This window comes from Hypanus sabinus, chromosome 7, assembly GCF_030144855.1.
Source record: "Hypanus sabinus isolate sHypSab1 chromosome 7, sHypSab1.hap1, whole genome shotgun sequence".
Taxonomy (NCBI): Eukaryota; Metazoa; Chordata; class Chondrichthyes; order Myliobatiformes; family Dasyatidae; genus Hypanus; species Hypanus sabinus.
Window position 1 is genome coordinate 78,035,640 of NC_082712.1, and position 23,832 is coordinate 78,059,471.

The window sequence follows — 23,832 nt, forward strand, 5'->3', positions numbered from 1 at the left end:
TGTGGGGTAGATTGTTTCCTGGTAATACATTAATATCTGGAAGGGAGATTTCATGGAATGACAGAATCTCATAATGCACAAGGCCATTCAGCCCATCATACTTCCTCTTCATTCTAAACATTAACTAACCTCACTCCCTAAACTCTCCCAGCGATCCCCAACACTCCTTCAAAGAATGTGCCTGGTTCCCTCCGGACTCTCTCCTCATGACACTGCTGGAGAGTTCCCGGCTGAGCTCAAGCAAACACACAGTCCATGCTGGTAAAAGACAATTCCTGTCAATCTCCATTCAGAGAGAAAGGGAGGGAGAGTCATATGCCGCACTTTTCATACAGAGTCACGTAGCACAGATTCATTCACTTCAGCCTAGTGCGGTCATCTCAGCCAACAAAGAACCCCATGCCCTCTTCTCATTGCCACCATCGGGGAGGAGGTACTGTAGCAATGACGATAATGAACTCAATGATTCACAAATAACCTCCTCCCTTCCGCCATCAGATTTCTGAATGCTATAAAGTTCACGCATACACACAAAGCAGTGGATCGTGCTCGTGACTGAACCCGCGTCTGAGCTCTGAGGCAGCGAGCAGCTCGACCCACTCGCCGCCAATCAATACGACTTCCTCCTCCTTCACACCCCACACTCAGCGGCATTGGAGCAAGGTCAGGGAATACAGAAGCGGGGACAGTCCTACAGGGAGACAGGCATCGGTGAGAGGGACAGGGATAAGGCACGGACTCCTGCAGTGTGTCAAACTTATGAAAGTCCCCAAAAGCCCTTCAGAGGAATTCCGCCAGACAGAAGCTGATACCAAGCCACTCAGGAACGTACTGACGTACCGGGGCTGAAGGCTGAAGCTTAGTCAAAGAGTCTCTGTTAAGCAGAGCCTTTGAAAGAGGAGGAGCGATTGTGGGAGTAAAACAGAGAAGTGAAGACACAGCCACTAATGGTGGGACCGTTCAGGCTTCCAGGAGGCCAGATTAGAAGGTCTACACAACTTTCAAAGAGCTTGTAGGCACTAAATCCTGAGCAGACTTGATGGGCCTAACTGCCTAATACTGCTCCCGTCTTCTGGTCTAATTAATTGGTCAACGGGATCCCACCACCAAGCACGACTTTCCCTCTCCCACTTTCCACTTTCCGCAGGGATTGCTCCCTACGCAACTCGTTTCTCCATTCGTTCCCTCCCCACCGATCTCCCTCCTGGCACTTACCCTTGCAAGGGGAACAAGTTTCACACCAGCCCCCTACGTCTCCTCCCTCACTACCGTTCAGGGCCCCGAACAGTCCTTCCAGGTGAGGCGACACTCCACCCGCGGGTCTGTTGGGGTCATCTACTGCATCCGGTGCTCCCGGTGTGGCCTCCGACATAGATTGGGAGACCACTTCGCCAAGCACCTACGCTCCGCCCGCCAGTAATAGCAAGATCTCCCGGTGGCCACACAGTTCAATTCTACCTCCCATTCCCATACGTCAGCCCATGGCCTGCTCTACTGCCACATTGAAGCCACACTCAGGTTGGAGGAACAACACCTTATATCCTGTCTGGGTAACCTCCAACCTTATGGTATGAACATTAATTTCTCGAACTTTGGTAATTCCCCCTCCTCCTCCTTCGCTACTCCCCATTCCCATTTCCTTCTCTCACCTTATCTCCTTACCTCCCTCTGGTGCTCCTCCCCCTTCCCTTTCTTCCATGGCCTTCTGTCCTGTCCTATCAGATTCCCAATTCTCCAACCCTGTATCCCTTTCACCAATCAACTTCCTAATTCTTTACTTCATGCCCCCCTCCCAGTTTCACTTATCGTCTTGTACTCCTTCCTTACCCCTTCCCCACTTTCTTACTCTAACTTTTCATCTTATTTTCCACTCCTAATGAAGGCTCTCGGCTCAGAATATCGACTGTTTACTCTTTTCCATTGATGCTGCCTGCCCCGTGTCTTTGTGTGTGTTACTTTGCTTTCCAGTGTCTGCAGATTTTCTCGTTTGTAATTAATTGGTAAATAGTTTATTATTAATCCATATATGGATTGGAATCTGCAGATCACGTAACCATGTGCTTCTGATTACCGGTTTCTCCTTTGGGCTATTTTGATCGGGGTGGGGGTGGCCAGCCATTAACAAATGACACTGAAGTGAACATGGCTGGACTCTCAATTTTGTGTTTTATATTCTGTGTTCTGTGACTCGTTTTTTTTACCGTTTGTGTGATTTCTTTGTCTTGTGCATTGGGGGGAAGGGTTTAATGTTTTCTTTCATGTCAGTGCGGAAGACGACTCTCAGGATTGTGTACTCTGTACTTCATAAATGTACTTTGAATCTTGAATCATCTGAGATAGAGTGAAAAGCTTTTGTTTGTGTGCCATCCAACAGATCATTCCATCCATAGAAACACAGAAGCATAGAAAACCTACAGTACAATACAGGCCCTTCAGCCCACAAAGCTGTGCTGAATGTATCCTGACTTTAGAAATTACCTGGGCTTACCCATAGCCTCTATTTTTCTAAGCAACATGTACCTATCCAGGAGTCTCTTAAAAGACCCTATCATACCCACCTCCACCACCATCACTGGCAGCCCATTCCACGCACTCACCACTCTCTGTGTAAAAAAACTTACCCGACATCTGTGTACCTACTTCCAAGCACCCTAAAACCATGCCCTCTTGTGTTAGCCACTATAGACCTGGGAAAAAGCCTTTGACTATCCACACTTTCAGTGCCTCTCATCATCTTATACACTTTATCAGGTCACCTCTCAGCCTCCGTCACTCCAAGGAGAAAAGGCCAAGTTCACTCAATTTATTCTCATAAGGCATGCTCCCCAATCCAGGCAACATCCTTGTAAATCTCTTCTGCACCCTTTCTATCGTTTCCACATCCTTCCTGCAGTGAGGTGACCAGAATTTAGCACAGTACTCCAAGTGGGGTCTGACTAAGGTCCTATACAGCTGCAACATTACCTCTCAGCTCCTAAACTCAATCCCACAATTGATGACGGCCAATGCACCGCCTGCCTTCTTAACCTGGTAATAAGCCTCACTCAACCTGCACAGCAGCTTTGAGTGCCCTATGGACTGGGACCCCAAGATCCCTCTGATCCTCCACACTATCAAGAGTCTTACTATTTATACAATATTCTGCCATCATATTTCACCAACATAAATGAACCACCTCACACTTATCTGAGTTAAACTCCATCTGCTACTTCTCAGCCAAGTTTTGATTCTTATCAATGTCCCGCTGTAGCCTCTGACAGCCCTCCATACTATCCACAACACCCCCAACCTTTGTGTCATCAGCAAATTTACTAACCCATCCCTCCACTTCCTCAACCAGGTCACTTATAAAAATCACAAAGAGAAGGGATCCCAGAACAGATCCCTGAGGCACACCACTAGTCACTGACCCCAATGCAGAATATGACCCATCTACAACCACTCTTTGCCTTCTGTGGGCAAACTATTCCTAATCATATTATGCCTCTCCAAATATTCATAATAATCCTGCCTTTCAGGATCATTTCCATCAATTGATCAACCACTGAACTAAGACTTACTGATCTATAATTTCCTTGGCTATCTCTACTCCCTTTCTTCAATAAGGGAACAGCATCCGCAGCCCTCCAATCCTCTGGACCCTCTCCCATCCCCATTGATGATGCAAAGATCATCATCAGAGGCTCAGCAATCTGCTCCCTCACCTCCAACAGCAGCCTGGGGTACATCTAGTCTGGTCCCAGTGACTTATCCAACTTGAAGCTTTCGAAAATCTCCAGCATATCCTCTTTCTTAATATATACATGCTCAAGCTTTTCAGTCTGCTGCAAGTCATCCCTACAATTGCCAAGACCCTTTTCCATATGTAATTACATAGAGATAATTAAAAGAAAGGAAAATATTTTGTGTGTGGTGCTCAAGATTTTGCAAAACTTGAAGAGTGAAGACTACGGCAGAAGAGTCCCAAAGTCAAGATCAGAGCAGTGAAGTACCAGGGCCAAGATAGCAGAGGAAATGTGCCAAGTCCAAGACCTCAGAGGTTTCCAGGATCAATTCTCCTTTGTGCAGGCTAACTGATCCGCTGAGTTCTTCAAGCAATTTTTGTTTTTGTTTATATGTTCCTCGCTAGGAAGTATTCCATTCAGTTCAGGCAGGAATATTGGAGAAGAAAGTGATTGGATAATGCCAGTCTGTGGGACAGACACCTCCAACCACACAGCCACAGATCACGAGGGCTCTCCCATCTCGTTTAGTCTTCATACCGAAGTTTAACTGAGCTAAAGACAGCTGCTTCCTGCTTCAGGCAGGCAGGCAGAGAAGGAGAGAGCCCAAGTTAACAAACCATGTCAAATGTCTTCAGTAATGTGAAACAAAAAAAATACCAACTTCCTCCTTCCAGCGAACAAAATCACCACATGTGACGGGGCTGGAGCCGAGGTTCATATGGACAGGGGTAAGACAGGGGTCAGTGCTGAAAATGCAAAGCAGTTCTTCAGCAGTACGGTGATGTTCAGGAACAGGAAATGCCATTTACACAGCACTTGATGGTCATGATCTATTTGTCCTTCAAATTCAACACCCGAGCTTTTCAAAGAAGTGCACCCAGTGTTTAGTTAGTGCAGTCAGGCTCCACAAAACCAAAACCAAAACCAGAAGCAATCAAACACTCTGGCTAAGTGCTGCTGTACGAGGGATGGATATTGATCTGGGGGTGGGGGACTGCACCCTAAACAAGCTATAGGGATGAATATTGATCAGCGGGGTGTTCACCCTAGAGAAGCTGTAGGAATGGATATTGATCCGGGGGGGTGGTGTTCACCCTAATAGGGATGAATATTGATCGGGGGGTGTTCACCCTAATAGGGATGAATATTGATCGGGGGGTGTTCACCCTAATAGGGATGAATATTGATCCGGTGGGGGGGGAAATGGGTAGTTCATCCTAGAGAAGCTATAGGAGGACAGGTAGAACAAGTGTCCACATAAAAAAGAGGAGCAAGTGTCCCCACAAAAGGGCAATTGTAGGGATGACTTACAGCAGACTAAAACACTTGAGCATATAGACATTAAGAAAGAGGATTTGCTGGAGCTTTTGATAGGTATTAAGTTAGCTAAGTCACTGGGACCGGATGAGATATGCCCCAGGCTACCGTGGGAAGCGAGGGATTGGATTGCTGAGCCTCTGGTGATGACCTGGGCATCATCAATAGGGGCAAGAGAAGTACCGGAGGATTGGAAGTTTGCAAATGTTGTTCCCTTGTTCAAGAAAGGGAGTAGAGTTAACCCAGGAAATTATAGACCAGTGAGTCTTACTTCAGTGGTGGGCAAGTTGTTGGAGAAGATCGTGAGAGGCAGGATTTATGAGCATTTGGAGAGACGTAGTCTGATTAGGGATAGTCAGCATGGCTTTGTCAAGGGCAGATCATGCCTTATGAGTCTGATTAAATTCTTTGAGGATGAACAAAACACATTGATGAAGGTAGAGCAGTGGATGTAGTGTACATGGATTTCAGTAAGGCATTTGATAAGGTTCCCCATGCAAAGCTCCTTCAGAAAGTAAGGTGGTATGGGATCCAAGGAGACCTTGCTTTGTGCATCCAGAATTGGCTTGCCCAGGGAAGGCAAAGGGTGGTTACAGATGGTTCATATTCTGCCAGGAGGTCGGTGACCAGTGGTGTTTCGTAGGGATCTGTTCTGAGGCCACTTCTCATTGTGATTTTTATAAATGACCTGGATAAAGAATTAGAAGGGTGGGTTAGTAAGTTTGCTGATGAGACAAAGGTTAGAGGTGCTCTGGATAGTGTGGAGGGCTGTCAGAGGTTACAATGGGACATTGATAGGATGCAGAATTGTGCTGAGAAGTGGCAGTTGGACTTCAACCCAGATAAGTGTGAAGTGGTTCATTTTAGCAGGTCAAATTTAAATACAGTATTAATGGTAAAACTTTTGGCAGTGTGGAAGATCAGAGAGATCTTGGGGTCTGTGTCCATAGAACACTCAAAGCTGATGCGCAGGTTGACAGTGTTGTTACAAAGGCACATGGTGTGTTGGCATTCAACAACCGTGGGATTGAGTTCAAGCCGTGAGGTACAGTTACAGCTATACATGACCTTTTAAGATGCTTGGAAATAGGTACTGAGGGTTAAGTTTTTCCACACAGAGAGTGGTGGGTGTGTGGAATGCACTGCTGGCTGTGGTGGTGGAAGTGGATACAATAGGGTCTTTTAGGAGCCCCTTAGGTAGGTACATGGAGTTTAGAAAAATAGAGGGCTATGCACTAGAGAAATTCTAGAATTTCTAGAGTAGGTTCCATGGTCAGCACAACATTGCGGGCCGAAGGGCCTGTTATATGCTGTATATTTCTAAGTTCTGTTTTTGGCCATTAATTAGTTCTGATTCATTAGCAGCTCTGCCCAAAGACATTGGATGTTTTCCTCGTCATAGTGACCTCTCTTTTTACCATGTCACGAGTTATGTCGCTTGCAAGTTATGTCCTACTAACTACTGAAGCCCTCCGTTGGTCGGGGTTGACCATGGGTGTGGTGTCAAAGGTATCTGCATGATACACAAGCCAGGTCAATACACGTTGCCCATGCAAAAGGCTCCCCATCTCCACCCAGCTGATGAATTCAAAGGAACAGCAGAGACCAATAAAAGTTTGGTATCAGTGGTGTCACAGAACATGCCAGTCAGCATTGAAGTCGACACCGGACAGCCTTAGTGATTCCACCTCTGGATTTCTCCTCAGAGTTTACTCCTGAAGCCTTTCCCATGAACGGGTATAACAGCGCAGGCTTGAGATCAGTTTTCCTTCTCCTAGATGAGTTGCCAGCCACCACTGATGAGCTCCATCTGCCTGAAGCGACTGGTTTTAAGGCACCAGTAACCCACCTTTTCCCCTCTCCCGTCAGTAGAAATGGCTCAGCCGGGTTTAGTAGCTAAGCCACACGTGAAGATCACGAGCTGGACTTGGTTATCAGAGGCTATTTGAGGAGCAGTTCATTGGGATGGTGGGTGCTTATCCCCATTAACTCTCCCAGCTAGGACAGCCTAAAGAAACTGTACTTACAAACTACAGTACATACAGCCATCAACTCCCCAGCAATTGTCTGTCTCACTGGCAAATAAACTCGCCATGATTCCCTTTCTCACCGGCTCCGCAGTTCCCGACTATTCCCTGCTTCACCATCTCATCAGCTCACCTATCATTCCCTGTTTCAGCAGCCAATCAATTCCCGTATGATTCCCTGCCTCACCAGCCTGTCAACTCCCCTCCGATTCCCTGTCTCACCAGCCGATCTGGCATGGTGAGACCAGCAGAAAAGGTGTGTTATAAAGGCAATGTCATGTTAATCATTGGGGATTTTAACATGAAAGTGGATTGGGAAAACCAGGTCAGTACTGGACCTCAAGAGAGAGCATTTGTAGACTGTCTAAGCGATGGCTCTTTAGAACAGCTTGTTGTTGAGCCCACTAGGGGATCGGCTGTGCTGGGTTGGGTGTTGTGCAATGATCCAGAAGTGATAAGAGAGCTTAAGGTTAAAGCGCCCCCAGGGAACAGTGATCACAATATGATCGAGTTCACATTGAAATTAGAAAGGGAAAAAAGAAAATACAATGTGTCAGTATTTCAGTGGAATAAAGGGAATTACAATGGCATGAGAGGGGAACTGGCCAAAGTTGACTGGAAAGGGACATTTGCAGGAAGGACAGCAGAGCAGCAATGACTGGAACTTCAGTGAGAAATGAGGGAAGTGCAAGACAGATATATTACAAATAAGAAGAAATTTTCAAAGGGAAGAAGGACACTACCGTGGCTGACAAATGAAGTCAGAGGCAAAGTAAAAGCAAAAGAGAGGGCATACAAGGAAGCCAAAGCTAGAAGGAAAATGGAGGATTGGGGAGCTTTTAAGAACTTGCAGAAGGAAACTAAGAAGGCCATTAGGAAGGAAAAGATGAATTATGAAAGGAAGCTGGCGACTAATATCCAAGAAGATACTAAAAGCTTTCTAAGTATATAAAGGGTAAAAGAGAGTCAAGGGTAGATATAGGACCAATACAAAATGACACTGAAGATATTATAATGAGAGATGCAGAGATGCAGAGATGGCAGAGGAAATGAAAGTGTATTTTGCATCAGTCTTCACAGTGGAAGACGTCTGCAGTATACCGGACATTCAAGAGTGTCAGGGAGGTGATGTGTGTACAGCGAAAACTACGACTGAGGTGGTACTCAGGAAGCTTAATGGTCTGAGGGTGGATAAATCTCCTGGACCTGATTGAATGCAGCCTCAGGTTCTGAAGGAAGTAGCTGGAGAGATTATGGAGGCATTAACAATGATCTTTCAAGAATCGATAGATTCTGGCATTGTACCGGATGACTGGAAAATTGCAAATGCTACCCCGCTATTCAAGAAGGGTGGGAGGCAGCAGAAAGGAAACCATAGACCTGTTAGCCTGACATCAGTGGTTGGGAGGTTGTTGGAATCGGTTGTTCAGGATGAGATTACAGTCTACCTGGAGGCACATGACAAGATAGGCCTGAAAGGAAGATCCTGCCTGACAAGCCTACTGCAATTCTTTGAGGAAATTACAAGCAGGGTAGACAAAGGAGATGCAGTAGAGGTGGTGTACTTAAATTTTCAAAAGGCCTTTGGCGAGGTGCCGCACATGAGGCTGCTTAGCAAGATAAGAGCCCATGGAATTACAGGGAAGTTACTAACATGGGTGGAGCATTGGCTGGTCGGCAGAAAACAGAGATTGAGGTTAAAGGGATCCGATTCTGGCCTGCTGCCATTTACCAGTGGAGTTCCACAGGGGTTGGTGTAGGGATTGCTGATTTTTACGATGTACATCAATGATTTGGACTACTGTATTAATTAATTTGTGGCTAAATTTGCTGATGATACAAAAATAGGTGGAGCAGTGGGTAGTGTTGAGGAAACAGAAAACCTGCAGAGACTTAGATAGTTTAGGGAAATGGGCAAAGAAGTGGCAAGTGAAATACAATGTTGGAAAGTGTATGGTCATGCACTTTGGTGGAAGAAATAAATGGGCAAAGTATTATTTAGATGGGGAGATAATTCAATATGCAGAGATGCACAGGGACTTGGGAGTCTTTGTGCAAGATTCCCTAAAGAATAACTTCCATGTTGAGTCGGTTGTGAAGAAGGCAAGTGGAATGTTGGCATTCATTTCTAGAGGTATAGAATATAAGAGCAGGGATGTGATGTTGAGTCTCTATAAGGCACTCGTGAGACCACATTTGGAGTATTGTGTGCAGTTTTGGGCTCCTTTTAGAAAGGATATACTGACATTGGAGAGGGTTCAGAGAAGATTCACGAGAATGATTCCAGGAATGAAAGGGTTACCGTATGAGGAACGTCTGGTAGCTCTTGGGCTGTGTGCCCTGGAGTTCAGGAGAAATAGAGAGGATCTCATAGAAACATTCCAAATGTTAAGAGGCCTGAACAGATTAGATATGGCAACTCTAGGACAAAAGGGAAAGAGTTCAGGATTGAAGGATGTCCATTTAGAACTGAGATGTAGAGAAATTACTTTAGTCCGAGGGTGGTAAATCTGTGGAATTTGTTGCCATGAGTGGCTGTGGAGGCCAAGTCATTGGGTGCATTTAAGGCAGAGATAGATAGGTTCTTGATTAGCCAGGGCATCAAAAGCTATGGGGTGAAGGCAGGGGAGTAGGGATGACTGGACGAATTGGATCAGCCGACAATTAAATGGCGGAGCAGACTCAATGGACTGAATGGCCTACTTATGGCCTTATGATCAATTCCCCTATTATTCCGACCACCAGCCCATCAAATTCCCCACAATTACCTGTCACACCAGCCCATCAGCTCCCCTACAATTCCCTGTCTCGCAAGCCCCTATGATTCTTTTGACATCTAGCTACAACTAAGGGCCAGTCAGGTTACGCGTCTGAGTGCTGCTGGTACCATGTAACCCAGTACTCCCTGTCGCATGGGCGGGTGTTCAGAGACTAAACCAGCTGTTCCCCCCCCCCCACAGGATGAAAAACAAGACCTGTCAAAGGGCAGATGAACCCTCTCGTAGGGTCAATGGCCCTCTAGCAAACACGTGCCATGAAGCACGGAAAGGATAGCCCTTGCATTGAAGCTTGGTCTGGCCATTCACTGCAACAGAACTTCCCCCAGCTGTCTTGGACCCCACCGTGCTGCTGGATTGGGGGGGGGGGATGATGAGAGGGTGGGTCTGGACCCTACTCACCTAAAATCCATTCCCGCACACACTATTCCTTTCTGAGGAGTGGGGTTCTCCACTAACTGACTGAAAGGAACCATCATCCTATGGGATGGATTGCCAGAAAAAAGAAAAGGGCATTGAAAGTGGGTAGCTAACTTTAGAGCACCTCGGGGACATGCACATGGTCACAGACAGAACGTGTGAACTGCACAGACTCTCACACACACAAGCAAACATACACGCAGAAAATATGCAATCTACGCACGCACAGAGACACAAACACTCAAAGGCACACAGAACGTGCAAACTGTATTCGCATACACACACACACACACACACACACACACACACACAGAATGTGTAACCTGCACATGCATACACAAATGCAAATACACACACTCAAACATACAAAACGTGAAAACTGCACACTCACACAGTCACAAAGAATGTGCACGCTACACACACACACACACACACACACACACACACTCACTCACACAGAGACACACACACACACACACACTCACTCACACAGACACACACACACACACTCACACACACACACACACACTCACTCACACAGAGACACACACACACACACTCACACAGAGAGACACACACACTCATACACACACACACACTCACTCACACAGAGACACACACACACACACACACTCACTCACACAGACACACACACACACTCACACACACACACATGCACGCACACACACACTCACTCACACAGAGACACACACACACACACACACTCACTCACACAGAGACACACACACACACACACTCACTCACACAGAGAAACACACACACACTCACACACACACACACACACACTCACTCACACAGAGACACACACACACACACACTCACACAGAGATACACACACACACACTCACTCACAGAGACACGCACACAGACACACACTCACTCACACAGAGACACACACACACACTCACACACACACACACACACTCACACACACACACTCACACACACACACACACACTCACTCACACAGAGACACACTCACTCACACAGAGACACACACACACACACTCACACACTCACACACACACTCACTCACACAGAGACACACACACACACACACACTCACACACACACACTCACTCACACAGAGACACACACACACACTCACACACACACACACACTCACACACACACACACTCACACAGAGACACACACACACACTCACACACACACACACACACACACTCACACAGAGACACACACACACACACACACACACTCACTCACACAGAGACGCACACACACACACTCACACACACACACACTCACTCACTCACACAGAGACACACACACACTCACACACACACACACACACACTCACTCACACAGAGACACACACACACACTCACACACACACACTCACTCACACAGAGACACACACACACACTCACACACACACACACACACTCACACAGAGACACACACACACACTCACACACACACACTCACTCACACAGAGACACACACACACTCACACACACACACACACACACACTCACTCACACAGAGACACACACACACACACTCACACACACACACACTCACTCACACAGAGACACACACACACACTCACACACACACACACACACTCACTCACACAGAGACACACACACTCACACACACACACACACACTCACACACACACACACACACACACTCACACACCTGTCAGGCATTAGCTCTGTCCACTATGTCACTGTGCCACTGGGTGATGCCATGACATTTTGTCTGCCACTCCCTCAACACTGCCCTTGACAAGAAGCCTGGAGCCAGGAGCTGGAGTGTGCTGCTTCAGTGTGGGTCTGTCACAGCAACATCCAAGGACCAAGACACCCCGAGGTACAGAGCTTTCCTGCACTGTTGTGTTTCCCGACACAGAGGTGAACGGCAAATGATGTAAAATGAAATCAGGGCAGAGGTCAGGAGCAAATAAGGCAAGGAACCAGAGGCAAATGAGGGTGACCTTGCATGGAGAAGTGGATTAGAGGCACCTTGTAGTGGGCGTCCACAGAACCTTACAGTCAAATTTATTGTCGTACGCACAAGTGCACGCAGTATATGCACAGGTCAGATGAAGCATCACAGGCACATTGCATCAGACAGGCAACATTCATAAGAGAACAAGTTATACAAAATTATACAATAAAGAATACAACTTAAGCAAAAAAAAGTTGTTAACTGCAGTGCAACGTGATGAAAGTGGTCAAGTTGTTTCCACACTGAGGTAAAGTTCACTGAAGTTGTGCCAGTTGCTTCGAGAACCGAATGGTTAAAGGGAAGTGGCTGTTCTTGAACCTGGTGATGTGGGTCGTCAGGCTTCTGTACCTCCTGCCCAATGGGAGCTATGAGATGTCATGGTTGGATGGTGGGAACCTTGATGATGGACATTGCCTTCTCTGCCGATGGTGGGGAGAGAGGTTCCTGTGATGTATATGCGGCTGAGTCCACTGCAGTCCACAGCTCTGTTAAGCCAGTGGAAGAGACGCACACACACACACACACACACACACACACACACACACGCACACAGACACACACACTCACACACATGCACACACACGCACGCACACACACACACACGCACACACGCACACACAAACACACACACACACACAAAGACAGCTTTCACTCCTCAGTCGGCCATCACAATATAACGTCAGAGAACAATGCTGGAGAGACTCAGCGGGCGGAGCTGCTCCTGCGGGAGGGAAGAAATTGTCACTCTCAGGTCGAAACCCAGTAAGGAGGTGGAAGCCAAGTCCATGACAACAAACCAGTACCAGGGACACTGGTCATAGGTCACTGAGTCAATCTGACAGCAACAACTTCAGAATAGACACACAAAACTAGACATGAAGGAGAAGGGAGGAGAGAATCTTATTAATCTTTCCGGATATGATATTTATGATCATCGCTGACCATCTGTCCTTGAGAGGGTGACAATGAGCCTTCTTGAACTACTTGTCTGAGTGTGGATCCAGGAACAGCCCCAATACCTCAATTTGGCATCTTGCACCCAGTCACCACACCACCCCCACTGTCATGGAGACCAACCCCCAGAGCTGGCTCTTCCTTACCCAGCTCCTGCATCAGAATGACATCAGTTGCTGTGGTTCTCTCTCCCCCCATATCTTTCCCACTCTCCCCCCCTCCACAACCCTGCTGACCAGCCCACCCACTTCACTCTCTTCCATCTCACCACCACATCATCGTCTCTCATCCTCAGCCAACCAACCCCAGAAGGGGCACTCGCTATATCACTGAAGACTCTGACAAATTTCTACAGACGTACAGTGGGGACCGTTCTGACGGGTCGCTTCACGGCCCGGTCTGGAGGCTCCACTGCACAGGATCACAAGAGGCAGCAAAGGGTTGTAGAGTCAGCACAACCCTCCCATTATCGAGGGCATCATGAAGAGGCGGTACATCCATCAGTAAGGACCCTCGTCTCATCACTGCCATTGGGGAGGAGGTACAGAAGCCTACAGACACATTCACATGATTCAAGAACAGCTTCTCTCCCCCCCACCACTGCCATTAGATTCCTGAATGGACCATAAACACTACCTCATCATTGCTTTCTTTATGACATTGTTTAATTTGTAATTCACAGCAATTTTATGCCTTTCCACTGCACTTCTGCCACAAAACAACAAAATTCACACCTTGTTAGACAATGACAATAAACCTGATTCTGATTGTGACCACAGTGAGCACCTCCACTTCCACATAATTCTGCATCCTCTCTCAGGAGCAAACCATTTCCATCCTCTTGTCTAGTTCCATTGGAGAAACACCCGGATTCTCAGTTATTTACTTGTCAGTTTATTTTTTAAGTAACTGGCCTCTGTTTTCCTAATTGTTTTTCTTGTAGTTGTAGAGAAACTCCAGCACACAGGATTGCAAGAGGCTACAGAGGGGGGGTACTCGGCCAGTTCCACCCAACTACAGCTCTCCCCACCATCAAAGGTATCTACATGGACGATGTCTCAGGAAGGCAATACCCATCATCGAGGACCCACACCATCCAGGCCGTGCCCACTTTTCAATGCTCCCATCAGGCAGGAGGTACAGCAGCCTGAAGATTCAAACCTCAAGGTTCAACAACAGATTCTTCCCACCACCATCAGATTCTCACAATGACTTGAAAAACCCACACAGTACATCCGACTACAAACATGAGAAAGTCTGCAGAGGCTGGAAATCCAGAGCAACACACACAAAGTGCCGGAGGAACTCAGCAGGTCAGGCAGCATCCGTGGACAGACATTTTGGGCCGACCCTTTTTTTTTACTGCACGGTCCATGAATGCTACCTCATCACCTGACTGGCAGACCACGGCTTGTGTGGCTTCAGAGCTGTGTGTCAGACATGGCTTTAAGCAGCACTGGGGCCCCATAGGGGACAGTATTGGCTCCCTTCCTGTTTACCATACATACCTCAGACTTTAGACACAACACCAAGTCATGTCACTTGATGATTCAGCAATAATTGCGTGTGTAAACAGAGGATGGGAAGAGGACTTTGTCGAATGGTGCAAGCTGAAACATCAGTAAGACAAAGGAGATGGTGATGGACTTTCAGAAGACTAAGCCTGTGTCACTCCGTTACTTTTGACGGTGAGGACCGCACCTGGATGACAGACCTGAGTGGAGCACTAAAACAGAGGCTGTGTACAAGCAGGGCAAGAGTCACCCCCACCTCCTGAGGAGACCGAGGTCCTTTGGAGAATGCAGGCCTCTCCTTCACATGTTCCACCAGTCTACTGTCACCAGTACAATCTTCTAATCGGTGGTGTGCTGGGCCAATGGCATCAAAACAGGTGATGGCAACAAACTGATTAGAAAGGCTGGCTCTGACTGGACTGCGGTAGAACAAAGGACCCTACGGAAAATCCTGGTCGTTCTGGACAATGTTTCTCACCCTCTGCACACCACCTCGGCTGAACAGAGGAACACTCTCAGCAAAAGACTAAGACAACTGCACTGCTCCAAAAGAGCACTCTATAAGCCATTCTTACCCTCGGCATTAGGCTCTATAATGAGTCAGCCTATAGTTGGGGACTGTTAGACTTGTTAGGCTGCTCTTAACCTCTGTTCACCCCACCCTGCTATTGCCGACACCCTGTGCAATACTACCATCACTTCTGATCTGAATGGTGTGAACGTGCACCCATTACTGTATAATATTATGGTAATTCTTGCACTACCAACTTAGAAATCTTGTACGTATTTTTAAGGTATCTTATTTCCTTTATTCTTTCTTACTTCAAATATTGGTGTCTCTGTGCACTTGTAATGCTACTGTGACACTAATTTCTTTTCGGTTCTATCTAACTTATTATCCCTTTCATTTTTGCACTACTTATTTTGTAATTTATAGTAATGTTATGCCTTTGATTGTACTACTGTCACAAAAATTCATGTCTTGTTAGACAATGATAATAAATCTAATTCTGAATGTGACCTCTGCAGTATCTCTGGAGTCCTGATGAAGGGTCTCAGCTCAAAATGTCCATTGTTTACTATACAGGCTGCCCAGCCTGCTGTGTTCCTCCAGCATTTTGCATGTGTTACTACCTCGGATTAGATTTTTTTATTTCTCCCTCTCAACTTGCATTAGTATCACCGCTCATTTTCCACACATCCAAGCTATTTTAAGTTGTTCTTTACTTATGCTTGTCCTTGTCTTGCAATATACTGTGCTGACCAGTGTGCATGCCCATGTACTTCGCTGGGTGTGTATGCCCATGTACTTCGCTGGGTGTGTATCCCCATGTACTTCGCTGGGTGTGTATGCCCATGTACTTCGCTGGGTGTGTATGTCCATGTACTTCGCTGGGTGTGTATCCCCATGTACTTCGCTGGGTGTGTATGCCCATGTACTTCGCTGGGTGTGTATCCCCATGTACTTCGCTGGGTGTGTATGCCCATGTACTTCGCTGGGTGTGTATGCCCATGTACTTCGCTGGGTGTGTATGCCCATGTACTGTGCTGCAGGGTTTGTATGTCCATGTACTTCGCTGGGTTTGTATGTCCATGTACTTCGCTGGGTGTGTATCCCCATGTACTTCGCAGGGTTTGTATGCCCATGTACTTCGCTGGGTGTGTATGCCCATGTACTTCACTGGGTGTGTATCCCCATGTACTTCACTGGGTTTGTATGCCCATGTACTTCGCTGGGTGTGTATGCCCATGTACTTCACTGGGTGTGTATCCCCATGTACTTCACTGGGTTTGTATGCCCATGTACTTCGCTGGGTGTGTATCCCCATGTACTTCGCAGGGTTTGTATGCCCATGTACTTCGCTGGGTGTGTATGCCCATGTACTTCACTGGGTGTGTATCCCCATGTACTTCACTGGGTTTGTATGCCCATGTACTTCGCTGGGTGTGTATCCCCATGTACTTCGCTGGGTGTGTATGCCCATGTACTGTGCTGCAGGGTTTGTATGCCCATGTACTGTGCTGCAGGGTTTGTATGCCCATGTACTTCGCTGGGTGTGTATCCCCATGTACTGTGCTGCAGGGTTTGTATGCCCATGTACTTCGCTGGGTGTGTATCCCCATGTACTTCGCTGGGTGTGTATGCCCATGTACTTCGCTGGGTGTGTATGTCCATGTACTTCGCTGGGTGTGTATGCCCATGTACTTTGCTGGGTGTGTATGCCCATGTACTTCGCTGGGTGTGTATGTCCATGTACTTCGCTGGGTGTGTATGCCCATGTACTTCGCTGGGTGTGTATGCCCATGTACTTCGTTGGGTGTGTATGCCCATGTACTTCACTGGGTGTGTATCCCCATGTACTGTGCTGCAGGGTTTGTATGCCCATGTACTTCGCTGGGTGTGTATCCCCATGTACTTCGCTGGGTGTGTATGCCCATGTACTTCGCTGGGTGTGTATGTCCATGTACTTCGCTGGGTGTGTATGCCCATGTACTTTGCTGGGTGTGTATGCCCATGTACTTCGCTGGGTGTGTATGTCCATGTACTTCGCTGGGTGTGTATGCCCATGTACTTCGCTGGGTGTGTATGCCCATGTACTTCGTTGGGTGTGTATGCCCATGTACTTCACTGGGTGTGTATCCCCATGTACTTCACTGGGTGTGTATGTCCATGTACTTCGCTGGGTGTGTATGCCCATGTACTTTGCTGGGTGTGTATGTCCATGTACTTCGCTGGGTGTGTATGCCCATGTACTTCGCTGGGTGTGTATGCCCATGTACTTCGCTGGGTGTGTATGCCCATGTACTTTGCTGGGTGTGTATGTCCATGTACTTCGCTGGGTGTGTATGTCCATGTACTTCGCTGGGTGTGTATGTCCATGTACTTCGCTGGGTGTGTATGTCCATGTACTTCGCTGGGTGTGTATGTCCATGTACTTCGCTGGGTGTGTATGCCCATGTACTTCGCTGGGTGTGTATGCCCATGTACTTCGCTGGGTGTGTATGTCCATGTACTTCGCTGGGTGTGTATGTCCATGTACTTCGCTGGGTGTGTATGTCCATGTACTTCGCTGGGTGTGTATGCCCATGTACTTCGCTGGGTGTGTATGCCCATGTACTTCGCTGGGTGTGTATGTCCATGTACTTCGCTGGGTGTGTATGCCCATGTACTTCGCTGGGTGTGTATCCCCATGTACTTCGCTGGGTGTGTATCCCCATGTACTTCACTGGGTTTGTATGCCCATGTACTTCGCTGGGTGTGTATCCCCATGTACTTCGCTGGGTGTGTATCCCCATGTACTTCACGGGGTGTGTATGCCCATGTACTTCGCTGGGTGTGTATGCCCATGTACTTCGCTGGGTGTGTATGCCCATGTACTGTGCTGCAGGGTTTGTATGCCCATGTACTTCGCTGGGTGTGTATGCCCATGTACTTCGCTGGGTGTGTATGTCCATGTACTTCGCTGGGTGTGTATGCCCATGTACTTCGCTGGGTGTGTATGTCCATGTACTTCGCTGGGTGTGTATGCCCATGTACTGTGCTGCAGGGTTTGTATGCCCATGTACTTCGCTGGGTGTGTATCCCCATGTACTTTGCTGGGTGTGTATGTCCATGTACTTCGCTGGGTGTGTATGCCCATGTACTTCGCTGGGTGTGTGTCCATGTACTTCACGGGGTGTGTATGCCCATGTACTTCGCTGGGTGTGTATGTCTATGTACTTCGCTGGGTGTGTATGCCCATGTACTTTGCTGGGTGTGTATGCCCATGTACTTCGCTGGGTGTGTATGCCCATGTACTTCGCTGGATGTGTATGCCCATGTACTTCGCTGGGTGTGTATGCCCATGTACTTCGCTGGGTGTGTATGCCCATGTACTTTGCTGGGTGTGTATGCCCATGTACTGTGCTGCTGGGTGTGTATGCCCATGTACTTCGCTGGGTGTGTATGCCCATGTACTTCGCTGGGAGTGTATGCCCATGTACTTCGCTGGGTGTGTATGCCCATGTACTTCGCTGGGTGTGTATGTCCATGTACTTCGCTGGGTGTGTATGTACATGTACTTCGCTGGGTGTGTATGTCCATGTACTTCGCTGGGTGTGTATGTCCATGTACTTCGCTGGGTGTGTATGTCCATGTACTTCGCTGGGTGTGTATGCCCATGTACTTCGCTGGGTGTGTATGCCCATGTACTTCGCTGGGTGTGTATGTCCATGTACTTCGCTGGGTGTGTATGCCCATGTACTTCGCTGGGTGTGTATCCCCATGTACTTCGCTGGGTGTGTATCCCCATGTACTTCACTGGGTTTGTATGCCCATGTACTTCGCTGGGTGTGTATCCCCATGTACTTCGCTGGGTGTGTATGCCCATGTACTGTGCTGCAGGGTTTGTATGCCCATGTACTTCGCTGGGTGTGTATCCCCATGTACTTTGCTGGGTGTGTATGTCCATGTACTTCGCTGGGTGTGTATGCCCATGTACTTCGCTGGGTGTGTATGTCCATGTACTTCACGGGGTGTGTATGCCCATGTACTTCGCTGGGTGTGTATGCCCATGTACTTCGCTGGGTGTGTATGCCCATGTACTGTGCTGCAGGGTTTGTATGCCCATGTACTTCGCTGGGTGTGTATGCCCATGTACTTCGCTGGGTGTGTATGTCCATGTACTTCGCTGGGTGTGTATGCCCATGTACTTCGCTGGGTGTGTATGTCCATGTACTTCGCTGGGTGTGTATGCCCATGTACTTCGCTGGGTGTGTGTCCATGTACTTCACGGGGTGTGTATGCCCATGTACTTCGCTGGGTGTGTATGTCTATGTACTTCGCTGGGTGTGTATGCCCATGTACTTTGCTGGGTGTGTATGCCCATGTACTTCGCTGGGTGTGTATGCCCATGTACTTCGCTGGATGTGTATGCCCATGTACTTCGCTGGGTGTGTATGCCCATGTACTTCGCTGGGTGTGTATGCCCATGTACTTTGCTGGGTGTGTATGCCCATGTACTGTGCTGCTGGGTGTGTATGCCCATGTACTTCGCTGGGTGTGTATGCCCATGTACTTCGCTGGGAGTGTATGCCCATGTACTTCGCTGCTGGGTGTGTATGCCCATGTACTTCACTGGGAGTGTATCCCCATGTACTTCGCTGGGTGTGTATGCCCATGTACTTTGCTGGGTGTGTATGCCCATGTACTTCGCTGGGTGTGTATGCCCATGTAGTTAGCTGGGTGTGTATGCCCATGTACTTCGCTGGGTGTGTATGCCCATGTAGTTCGCTGGGTTTGTATGCCCATGTACTGTGCTGCTGGGTGTGTATGCCCATGTACTGTGCTGCTGGGTGTGTATGCCCATGTACTTCGCTGGGTGTGTATGCCCATGTACTTCGCTGGGTGTGTATGCCCATGTACTTCGCTGCTGGGTGTGTATGCCCATGTACTTCGCTGGGTGTGTATCCCCATGTACTTCGCTGGGTGTGTATGCCCATGTACTGTGCTGCAGGGTTTGTATGCCCATGTACTTCGCTGGGTGTGTATCCCCATGTACTTCGCTGGGTGTGTATGTCCCTGTACTACGCTGGGTGTGTATGCCCATATACTGTGCTGCAGGGTTTGTATGCCCATGTACTTCGCCGCTGGGTGTGTATGCCCATGTACTTCGCTGGGTGTGTATCCCCATGTACTTCGCTGGGTGTGTATGTCCCTGTACTACGCTGGGTGTGTATGCCCATATACTGTGCTGCAGGGTTTGTATGCCCATGTACTGTGCTGCAGGGTGTGTATGTCCATGTACTTCGCTGGGTGTGTATGCCCATGTACTTCGCTCGGTGTGTATGCCCATGTACTTTGTTGGCTGTGTATGCCCATGTACTTTGCTGCTGGGTGTGTATGCCCATGTACTTCACTGGGTGTGTATGCCCATGTACTTCACAGGGTGTGTATGCCCATGTACTGTGTTGCTGGGTGTGTATGTCCACGTACTTCACGGGGTGTGTATGCCCATGTGCTTTGCTGCTGGGTGTGTATGTCCATGTACTTCGCTGGGTGTATATGTCCATGTATCTTACTGGGTGTGTATGTCCATGTATCTTACTGGGTGTGTATGCCCATGTACTGTGCTGCTGGGTGTGTATCCCCATGTACTTCGCTGGGTGTGTATGTACATGTACTTCACTGGGTGTGTATGCCCATGTACTTTGCTGGGTGTGTATGCCCATGTACTTTGCTGGGTGTGTATATCCATGTACTTCACAGGGTGTGTATGCCCATGTACTGTGTTGCTGGGTGTGTATGTCCATGTACTTCACGGGGTGTGTATGCCCATGTACTGTGCTGCTGGGTGTGTATCCCCATGTACTTCGCTGGGTGTGTATGTACATGTACTTCACTGGGTGTGTATGCCCATGTACTTTGCTGGGTGTGTATGCCCATGTACTTTGCTGGGTGTGTATATCCATGTACTTCACAGGGTGTGTATGCCCATGTACTGTGTTGCTGGGTGTGTATGTCCATGTACTTCACGGGGTGTGTATGCCCATGTACTGTGCTGCTGGGTGTGTATCCCCATGTACTTCGCTGGGTGTGTATGTACATGTACTTCACTGGGTGTGTATGCCCATGTACTTTGCTGGGTGTGTATGCCCATGTACTTTGCTGGGTGTGTATATCCATGTACTTCACAGGGTGTGTATGCCCATGTACTGTGTTGCTGGGTGTGTATGTCCATGTACTTCACGGGGTGTGTATGCCCAAGTGCTTTGCTGCTGGGTGTGTATGTCCATGTACTTCGCTGGGTGTATATGCCCATGTACTCTGCTGCTGGGTGTGTATGTACATGTACTTCGCTGGGTGTGTATGCCCATGTACTTTGCTGGGTGTGTATGCCCATTGTCTGTGCTGGGTGTGTATGTACATGTACTTCGCTGGGTGTGTATGCCCATGTACTTTGCTGGGTGTGTATGCCCATGTACTTTGCTGGGTGTGTATGCCCATGTACTTTGCTGGGTGTGTATGCCCATGTACTTCGCTGGGTGTGTATGCCCATGTACTTCGCTGGGTGTGTATCCCCATGTACTTCACTGGGTGTGTATCCCCATGTACTTCACAGGGTGTGTATGCCCATGTACTTTGCTGGGTGTGTATGCCCATGATATTAAAGCAAACTTGTACTTGTAATTTCGGGGACTGATTGATGTCATGGACTCGAGGGGCTGAACGGACCCTTTCATGTGCATGGGTAGTCATTTCTGAACGGACAAGTCAGACACATCATCAGCAAAGGAGAAAGAGACACTCCCTTTGCTCTTCAGCGAGGTTCTGTGCCCTCTCAATCCCCATTAGTCCCAGCCTCGTACATAATAGCTGTGCTTCCACAAATGACCAGAGTGCAGAATGTAAAGCCTGCCATGGGATAGAGCACCTTGTTGAGAAAACAGCAAAAACTGCGGTTTCAGCAAAACCAGCATTTGACCACATTTTCCCACTTGCGTCTGCGTCTGCAAACCCTCCTCAGTCCGAGTGCTTTCTCATGCACAAGCAAGTTCAGTGAGGCAGTGAGGTGGGAGGCAGGTCCAGCACCGAGCAGGAAGCACGGGCATTGGCCCCAGGCACTCTGATCCTCTGCACGGTTGAGAGCTGGCAACATCAGATTGAAGGCCTGAATCTGAACACAAGGGAAAAGGGATTCTACTCACAAGTTCTCCGGTCATCCATTGCTCATCACTGACTGCCCGTGAGAAAGGGCCAGAGTCTTCTTGAACCGCTAGTTATTCAGCACTATAGCACAGAACCAGGCCTACAGCCCACCTAGTCCATGCCAGCCTGAAACTTCTACCTAGTTGCATCTAGTCCTGCTGGTAAGTGGGCCCAGTTTGAATGTGGCTCTTGGTTAGCAAGGCCAGTTGGACCAAATGGACTGTTTCTGTAGCAACACAGACAAAATGCTGGAGGACCTCATCAAGCCAGGCAGCGTACGAGGAGGGGATATAAACAGTTGACGTTTTGGGCAGAGACTCTTCATCAGTTTCTGTGCCACATGACTCTAATTAAGGTTTTAGGTTCCCTCTCCACAGATGCCGATCACCAACCCGAGTGTTTCCACATTCCTTCTACGTTATTTCAGGTTCTCTCTCCACAGATGCTGCTCGACAGCCCGAGTGTTTCATATTCTTCCTACACTGTTTCAAATTCTGCAGTTTGATTCCCGTCATGGTGGGAGGTCCCACCCTGTGGAGGTTCAAATCTTTCTGCTCCATGTTTGCCATGAAGGGCAGGGAACCACACCTTCTCATGCCAACCCACCCCAAGTGCCTTGTCCAAACAAAGAATATTATTCCACCACTTGCATTTTGCTCTGATCAAGACTCCCCATGTTTTACAGTGTAAATTCCTGCCTGATGTTCCCAACCCCACTGGAGCTTCACAAATGCAGCCTGTTGTTTTTGGGGTCGTCGCTGGACTGCTCCCACCCGTACAGGCAGAGACAGGGAGCTGTTGCACGGACCTGATCCCTCCTGGCCCAGCAGCCTTGAGACCAGCTCCAGCAGTCCAGCCGGCACCATCACAGGCGCCCACCCTGGATCAGCTGCAACCATTCCCACGTGTTTCCATCTGGGACAGAGGTGACAAGCACAGGATCGGAAAAAGCTGCAGAGGATTGTAAGCTCAGCCAGCTCCATCATTTCCTCCCCAGCATCAGGGACACATTCAAAATGAGACACATCAAAAAGGTGGCATCCATCATCGAAGACACTCACCAGCCGGGAAAACCCTCTTCTCGTTCCGACACAGAGGAGGCACGGGAGCCTGAAGGCACACACTCAACGTTTCAGGAACTGTTTCTTCCCGCAGCGCCATCGGATTTCTGAGCAGCCCATGAATTCATTAGCACAACCTCATTATTTTGCCCTCTTCTTGCCTATTTGTAACTGATAGCAATGTTTAAGTACTGCGCTCTACTGCTGCCGTAAAACAACAAAATTCACAAACTTGATTCTGATTTAAACACTGCCAGCTCTTCCTGGGTAACCAGTCAAGCATCTGCACTGCTGAATCAAACGTGCCATTTCTCCCTCCCCCCACACTCCTCCACCCACCCCGTCCCTTCT

The 23,832-nt window shown here is 48.3% G+C and overlaps 1 protein-coding gene across 8 annotated transcripts in view; it reads right to left on the reverse strand.

Moving 5' to 3' along the window:
- The window catches only part of LOC132396889 (galactose-3-O-sulfotransferase 2-like), a 127,187-nt gene that overhangs the window by 97,670 nt on the left and 5,685 nt on the right, over nucleotides 1–23,832 (reverse strand). For 2 of the 8 annotated variants that reach the window (XM_059974937.1, XM_059974935.1), the window contains exon 1: nucleotides 1,216–3,107. The exons of 5 other annotated variants lie outside the window; for them this stretch is intronic. The gene's annotated coding sequence lies outside the window, so the exon portion shown is untranslated. Of the gene's footprint in view, nucleotides 1–1,215; nucleotides 3,108–23,481; nucleotides 23,664–23,832 lie in introns of those variants that run through there. One more of the 8 variants, XM_059974938.1, reaches the window with a different exon arrangement.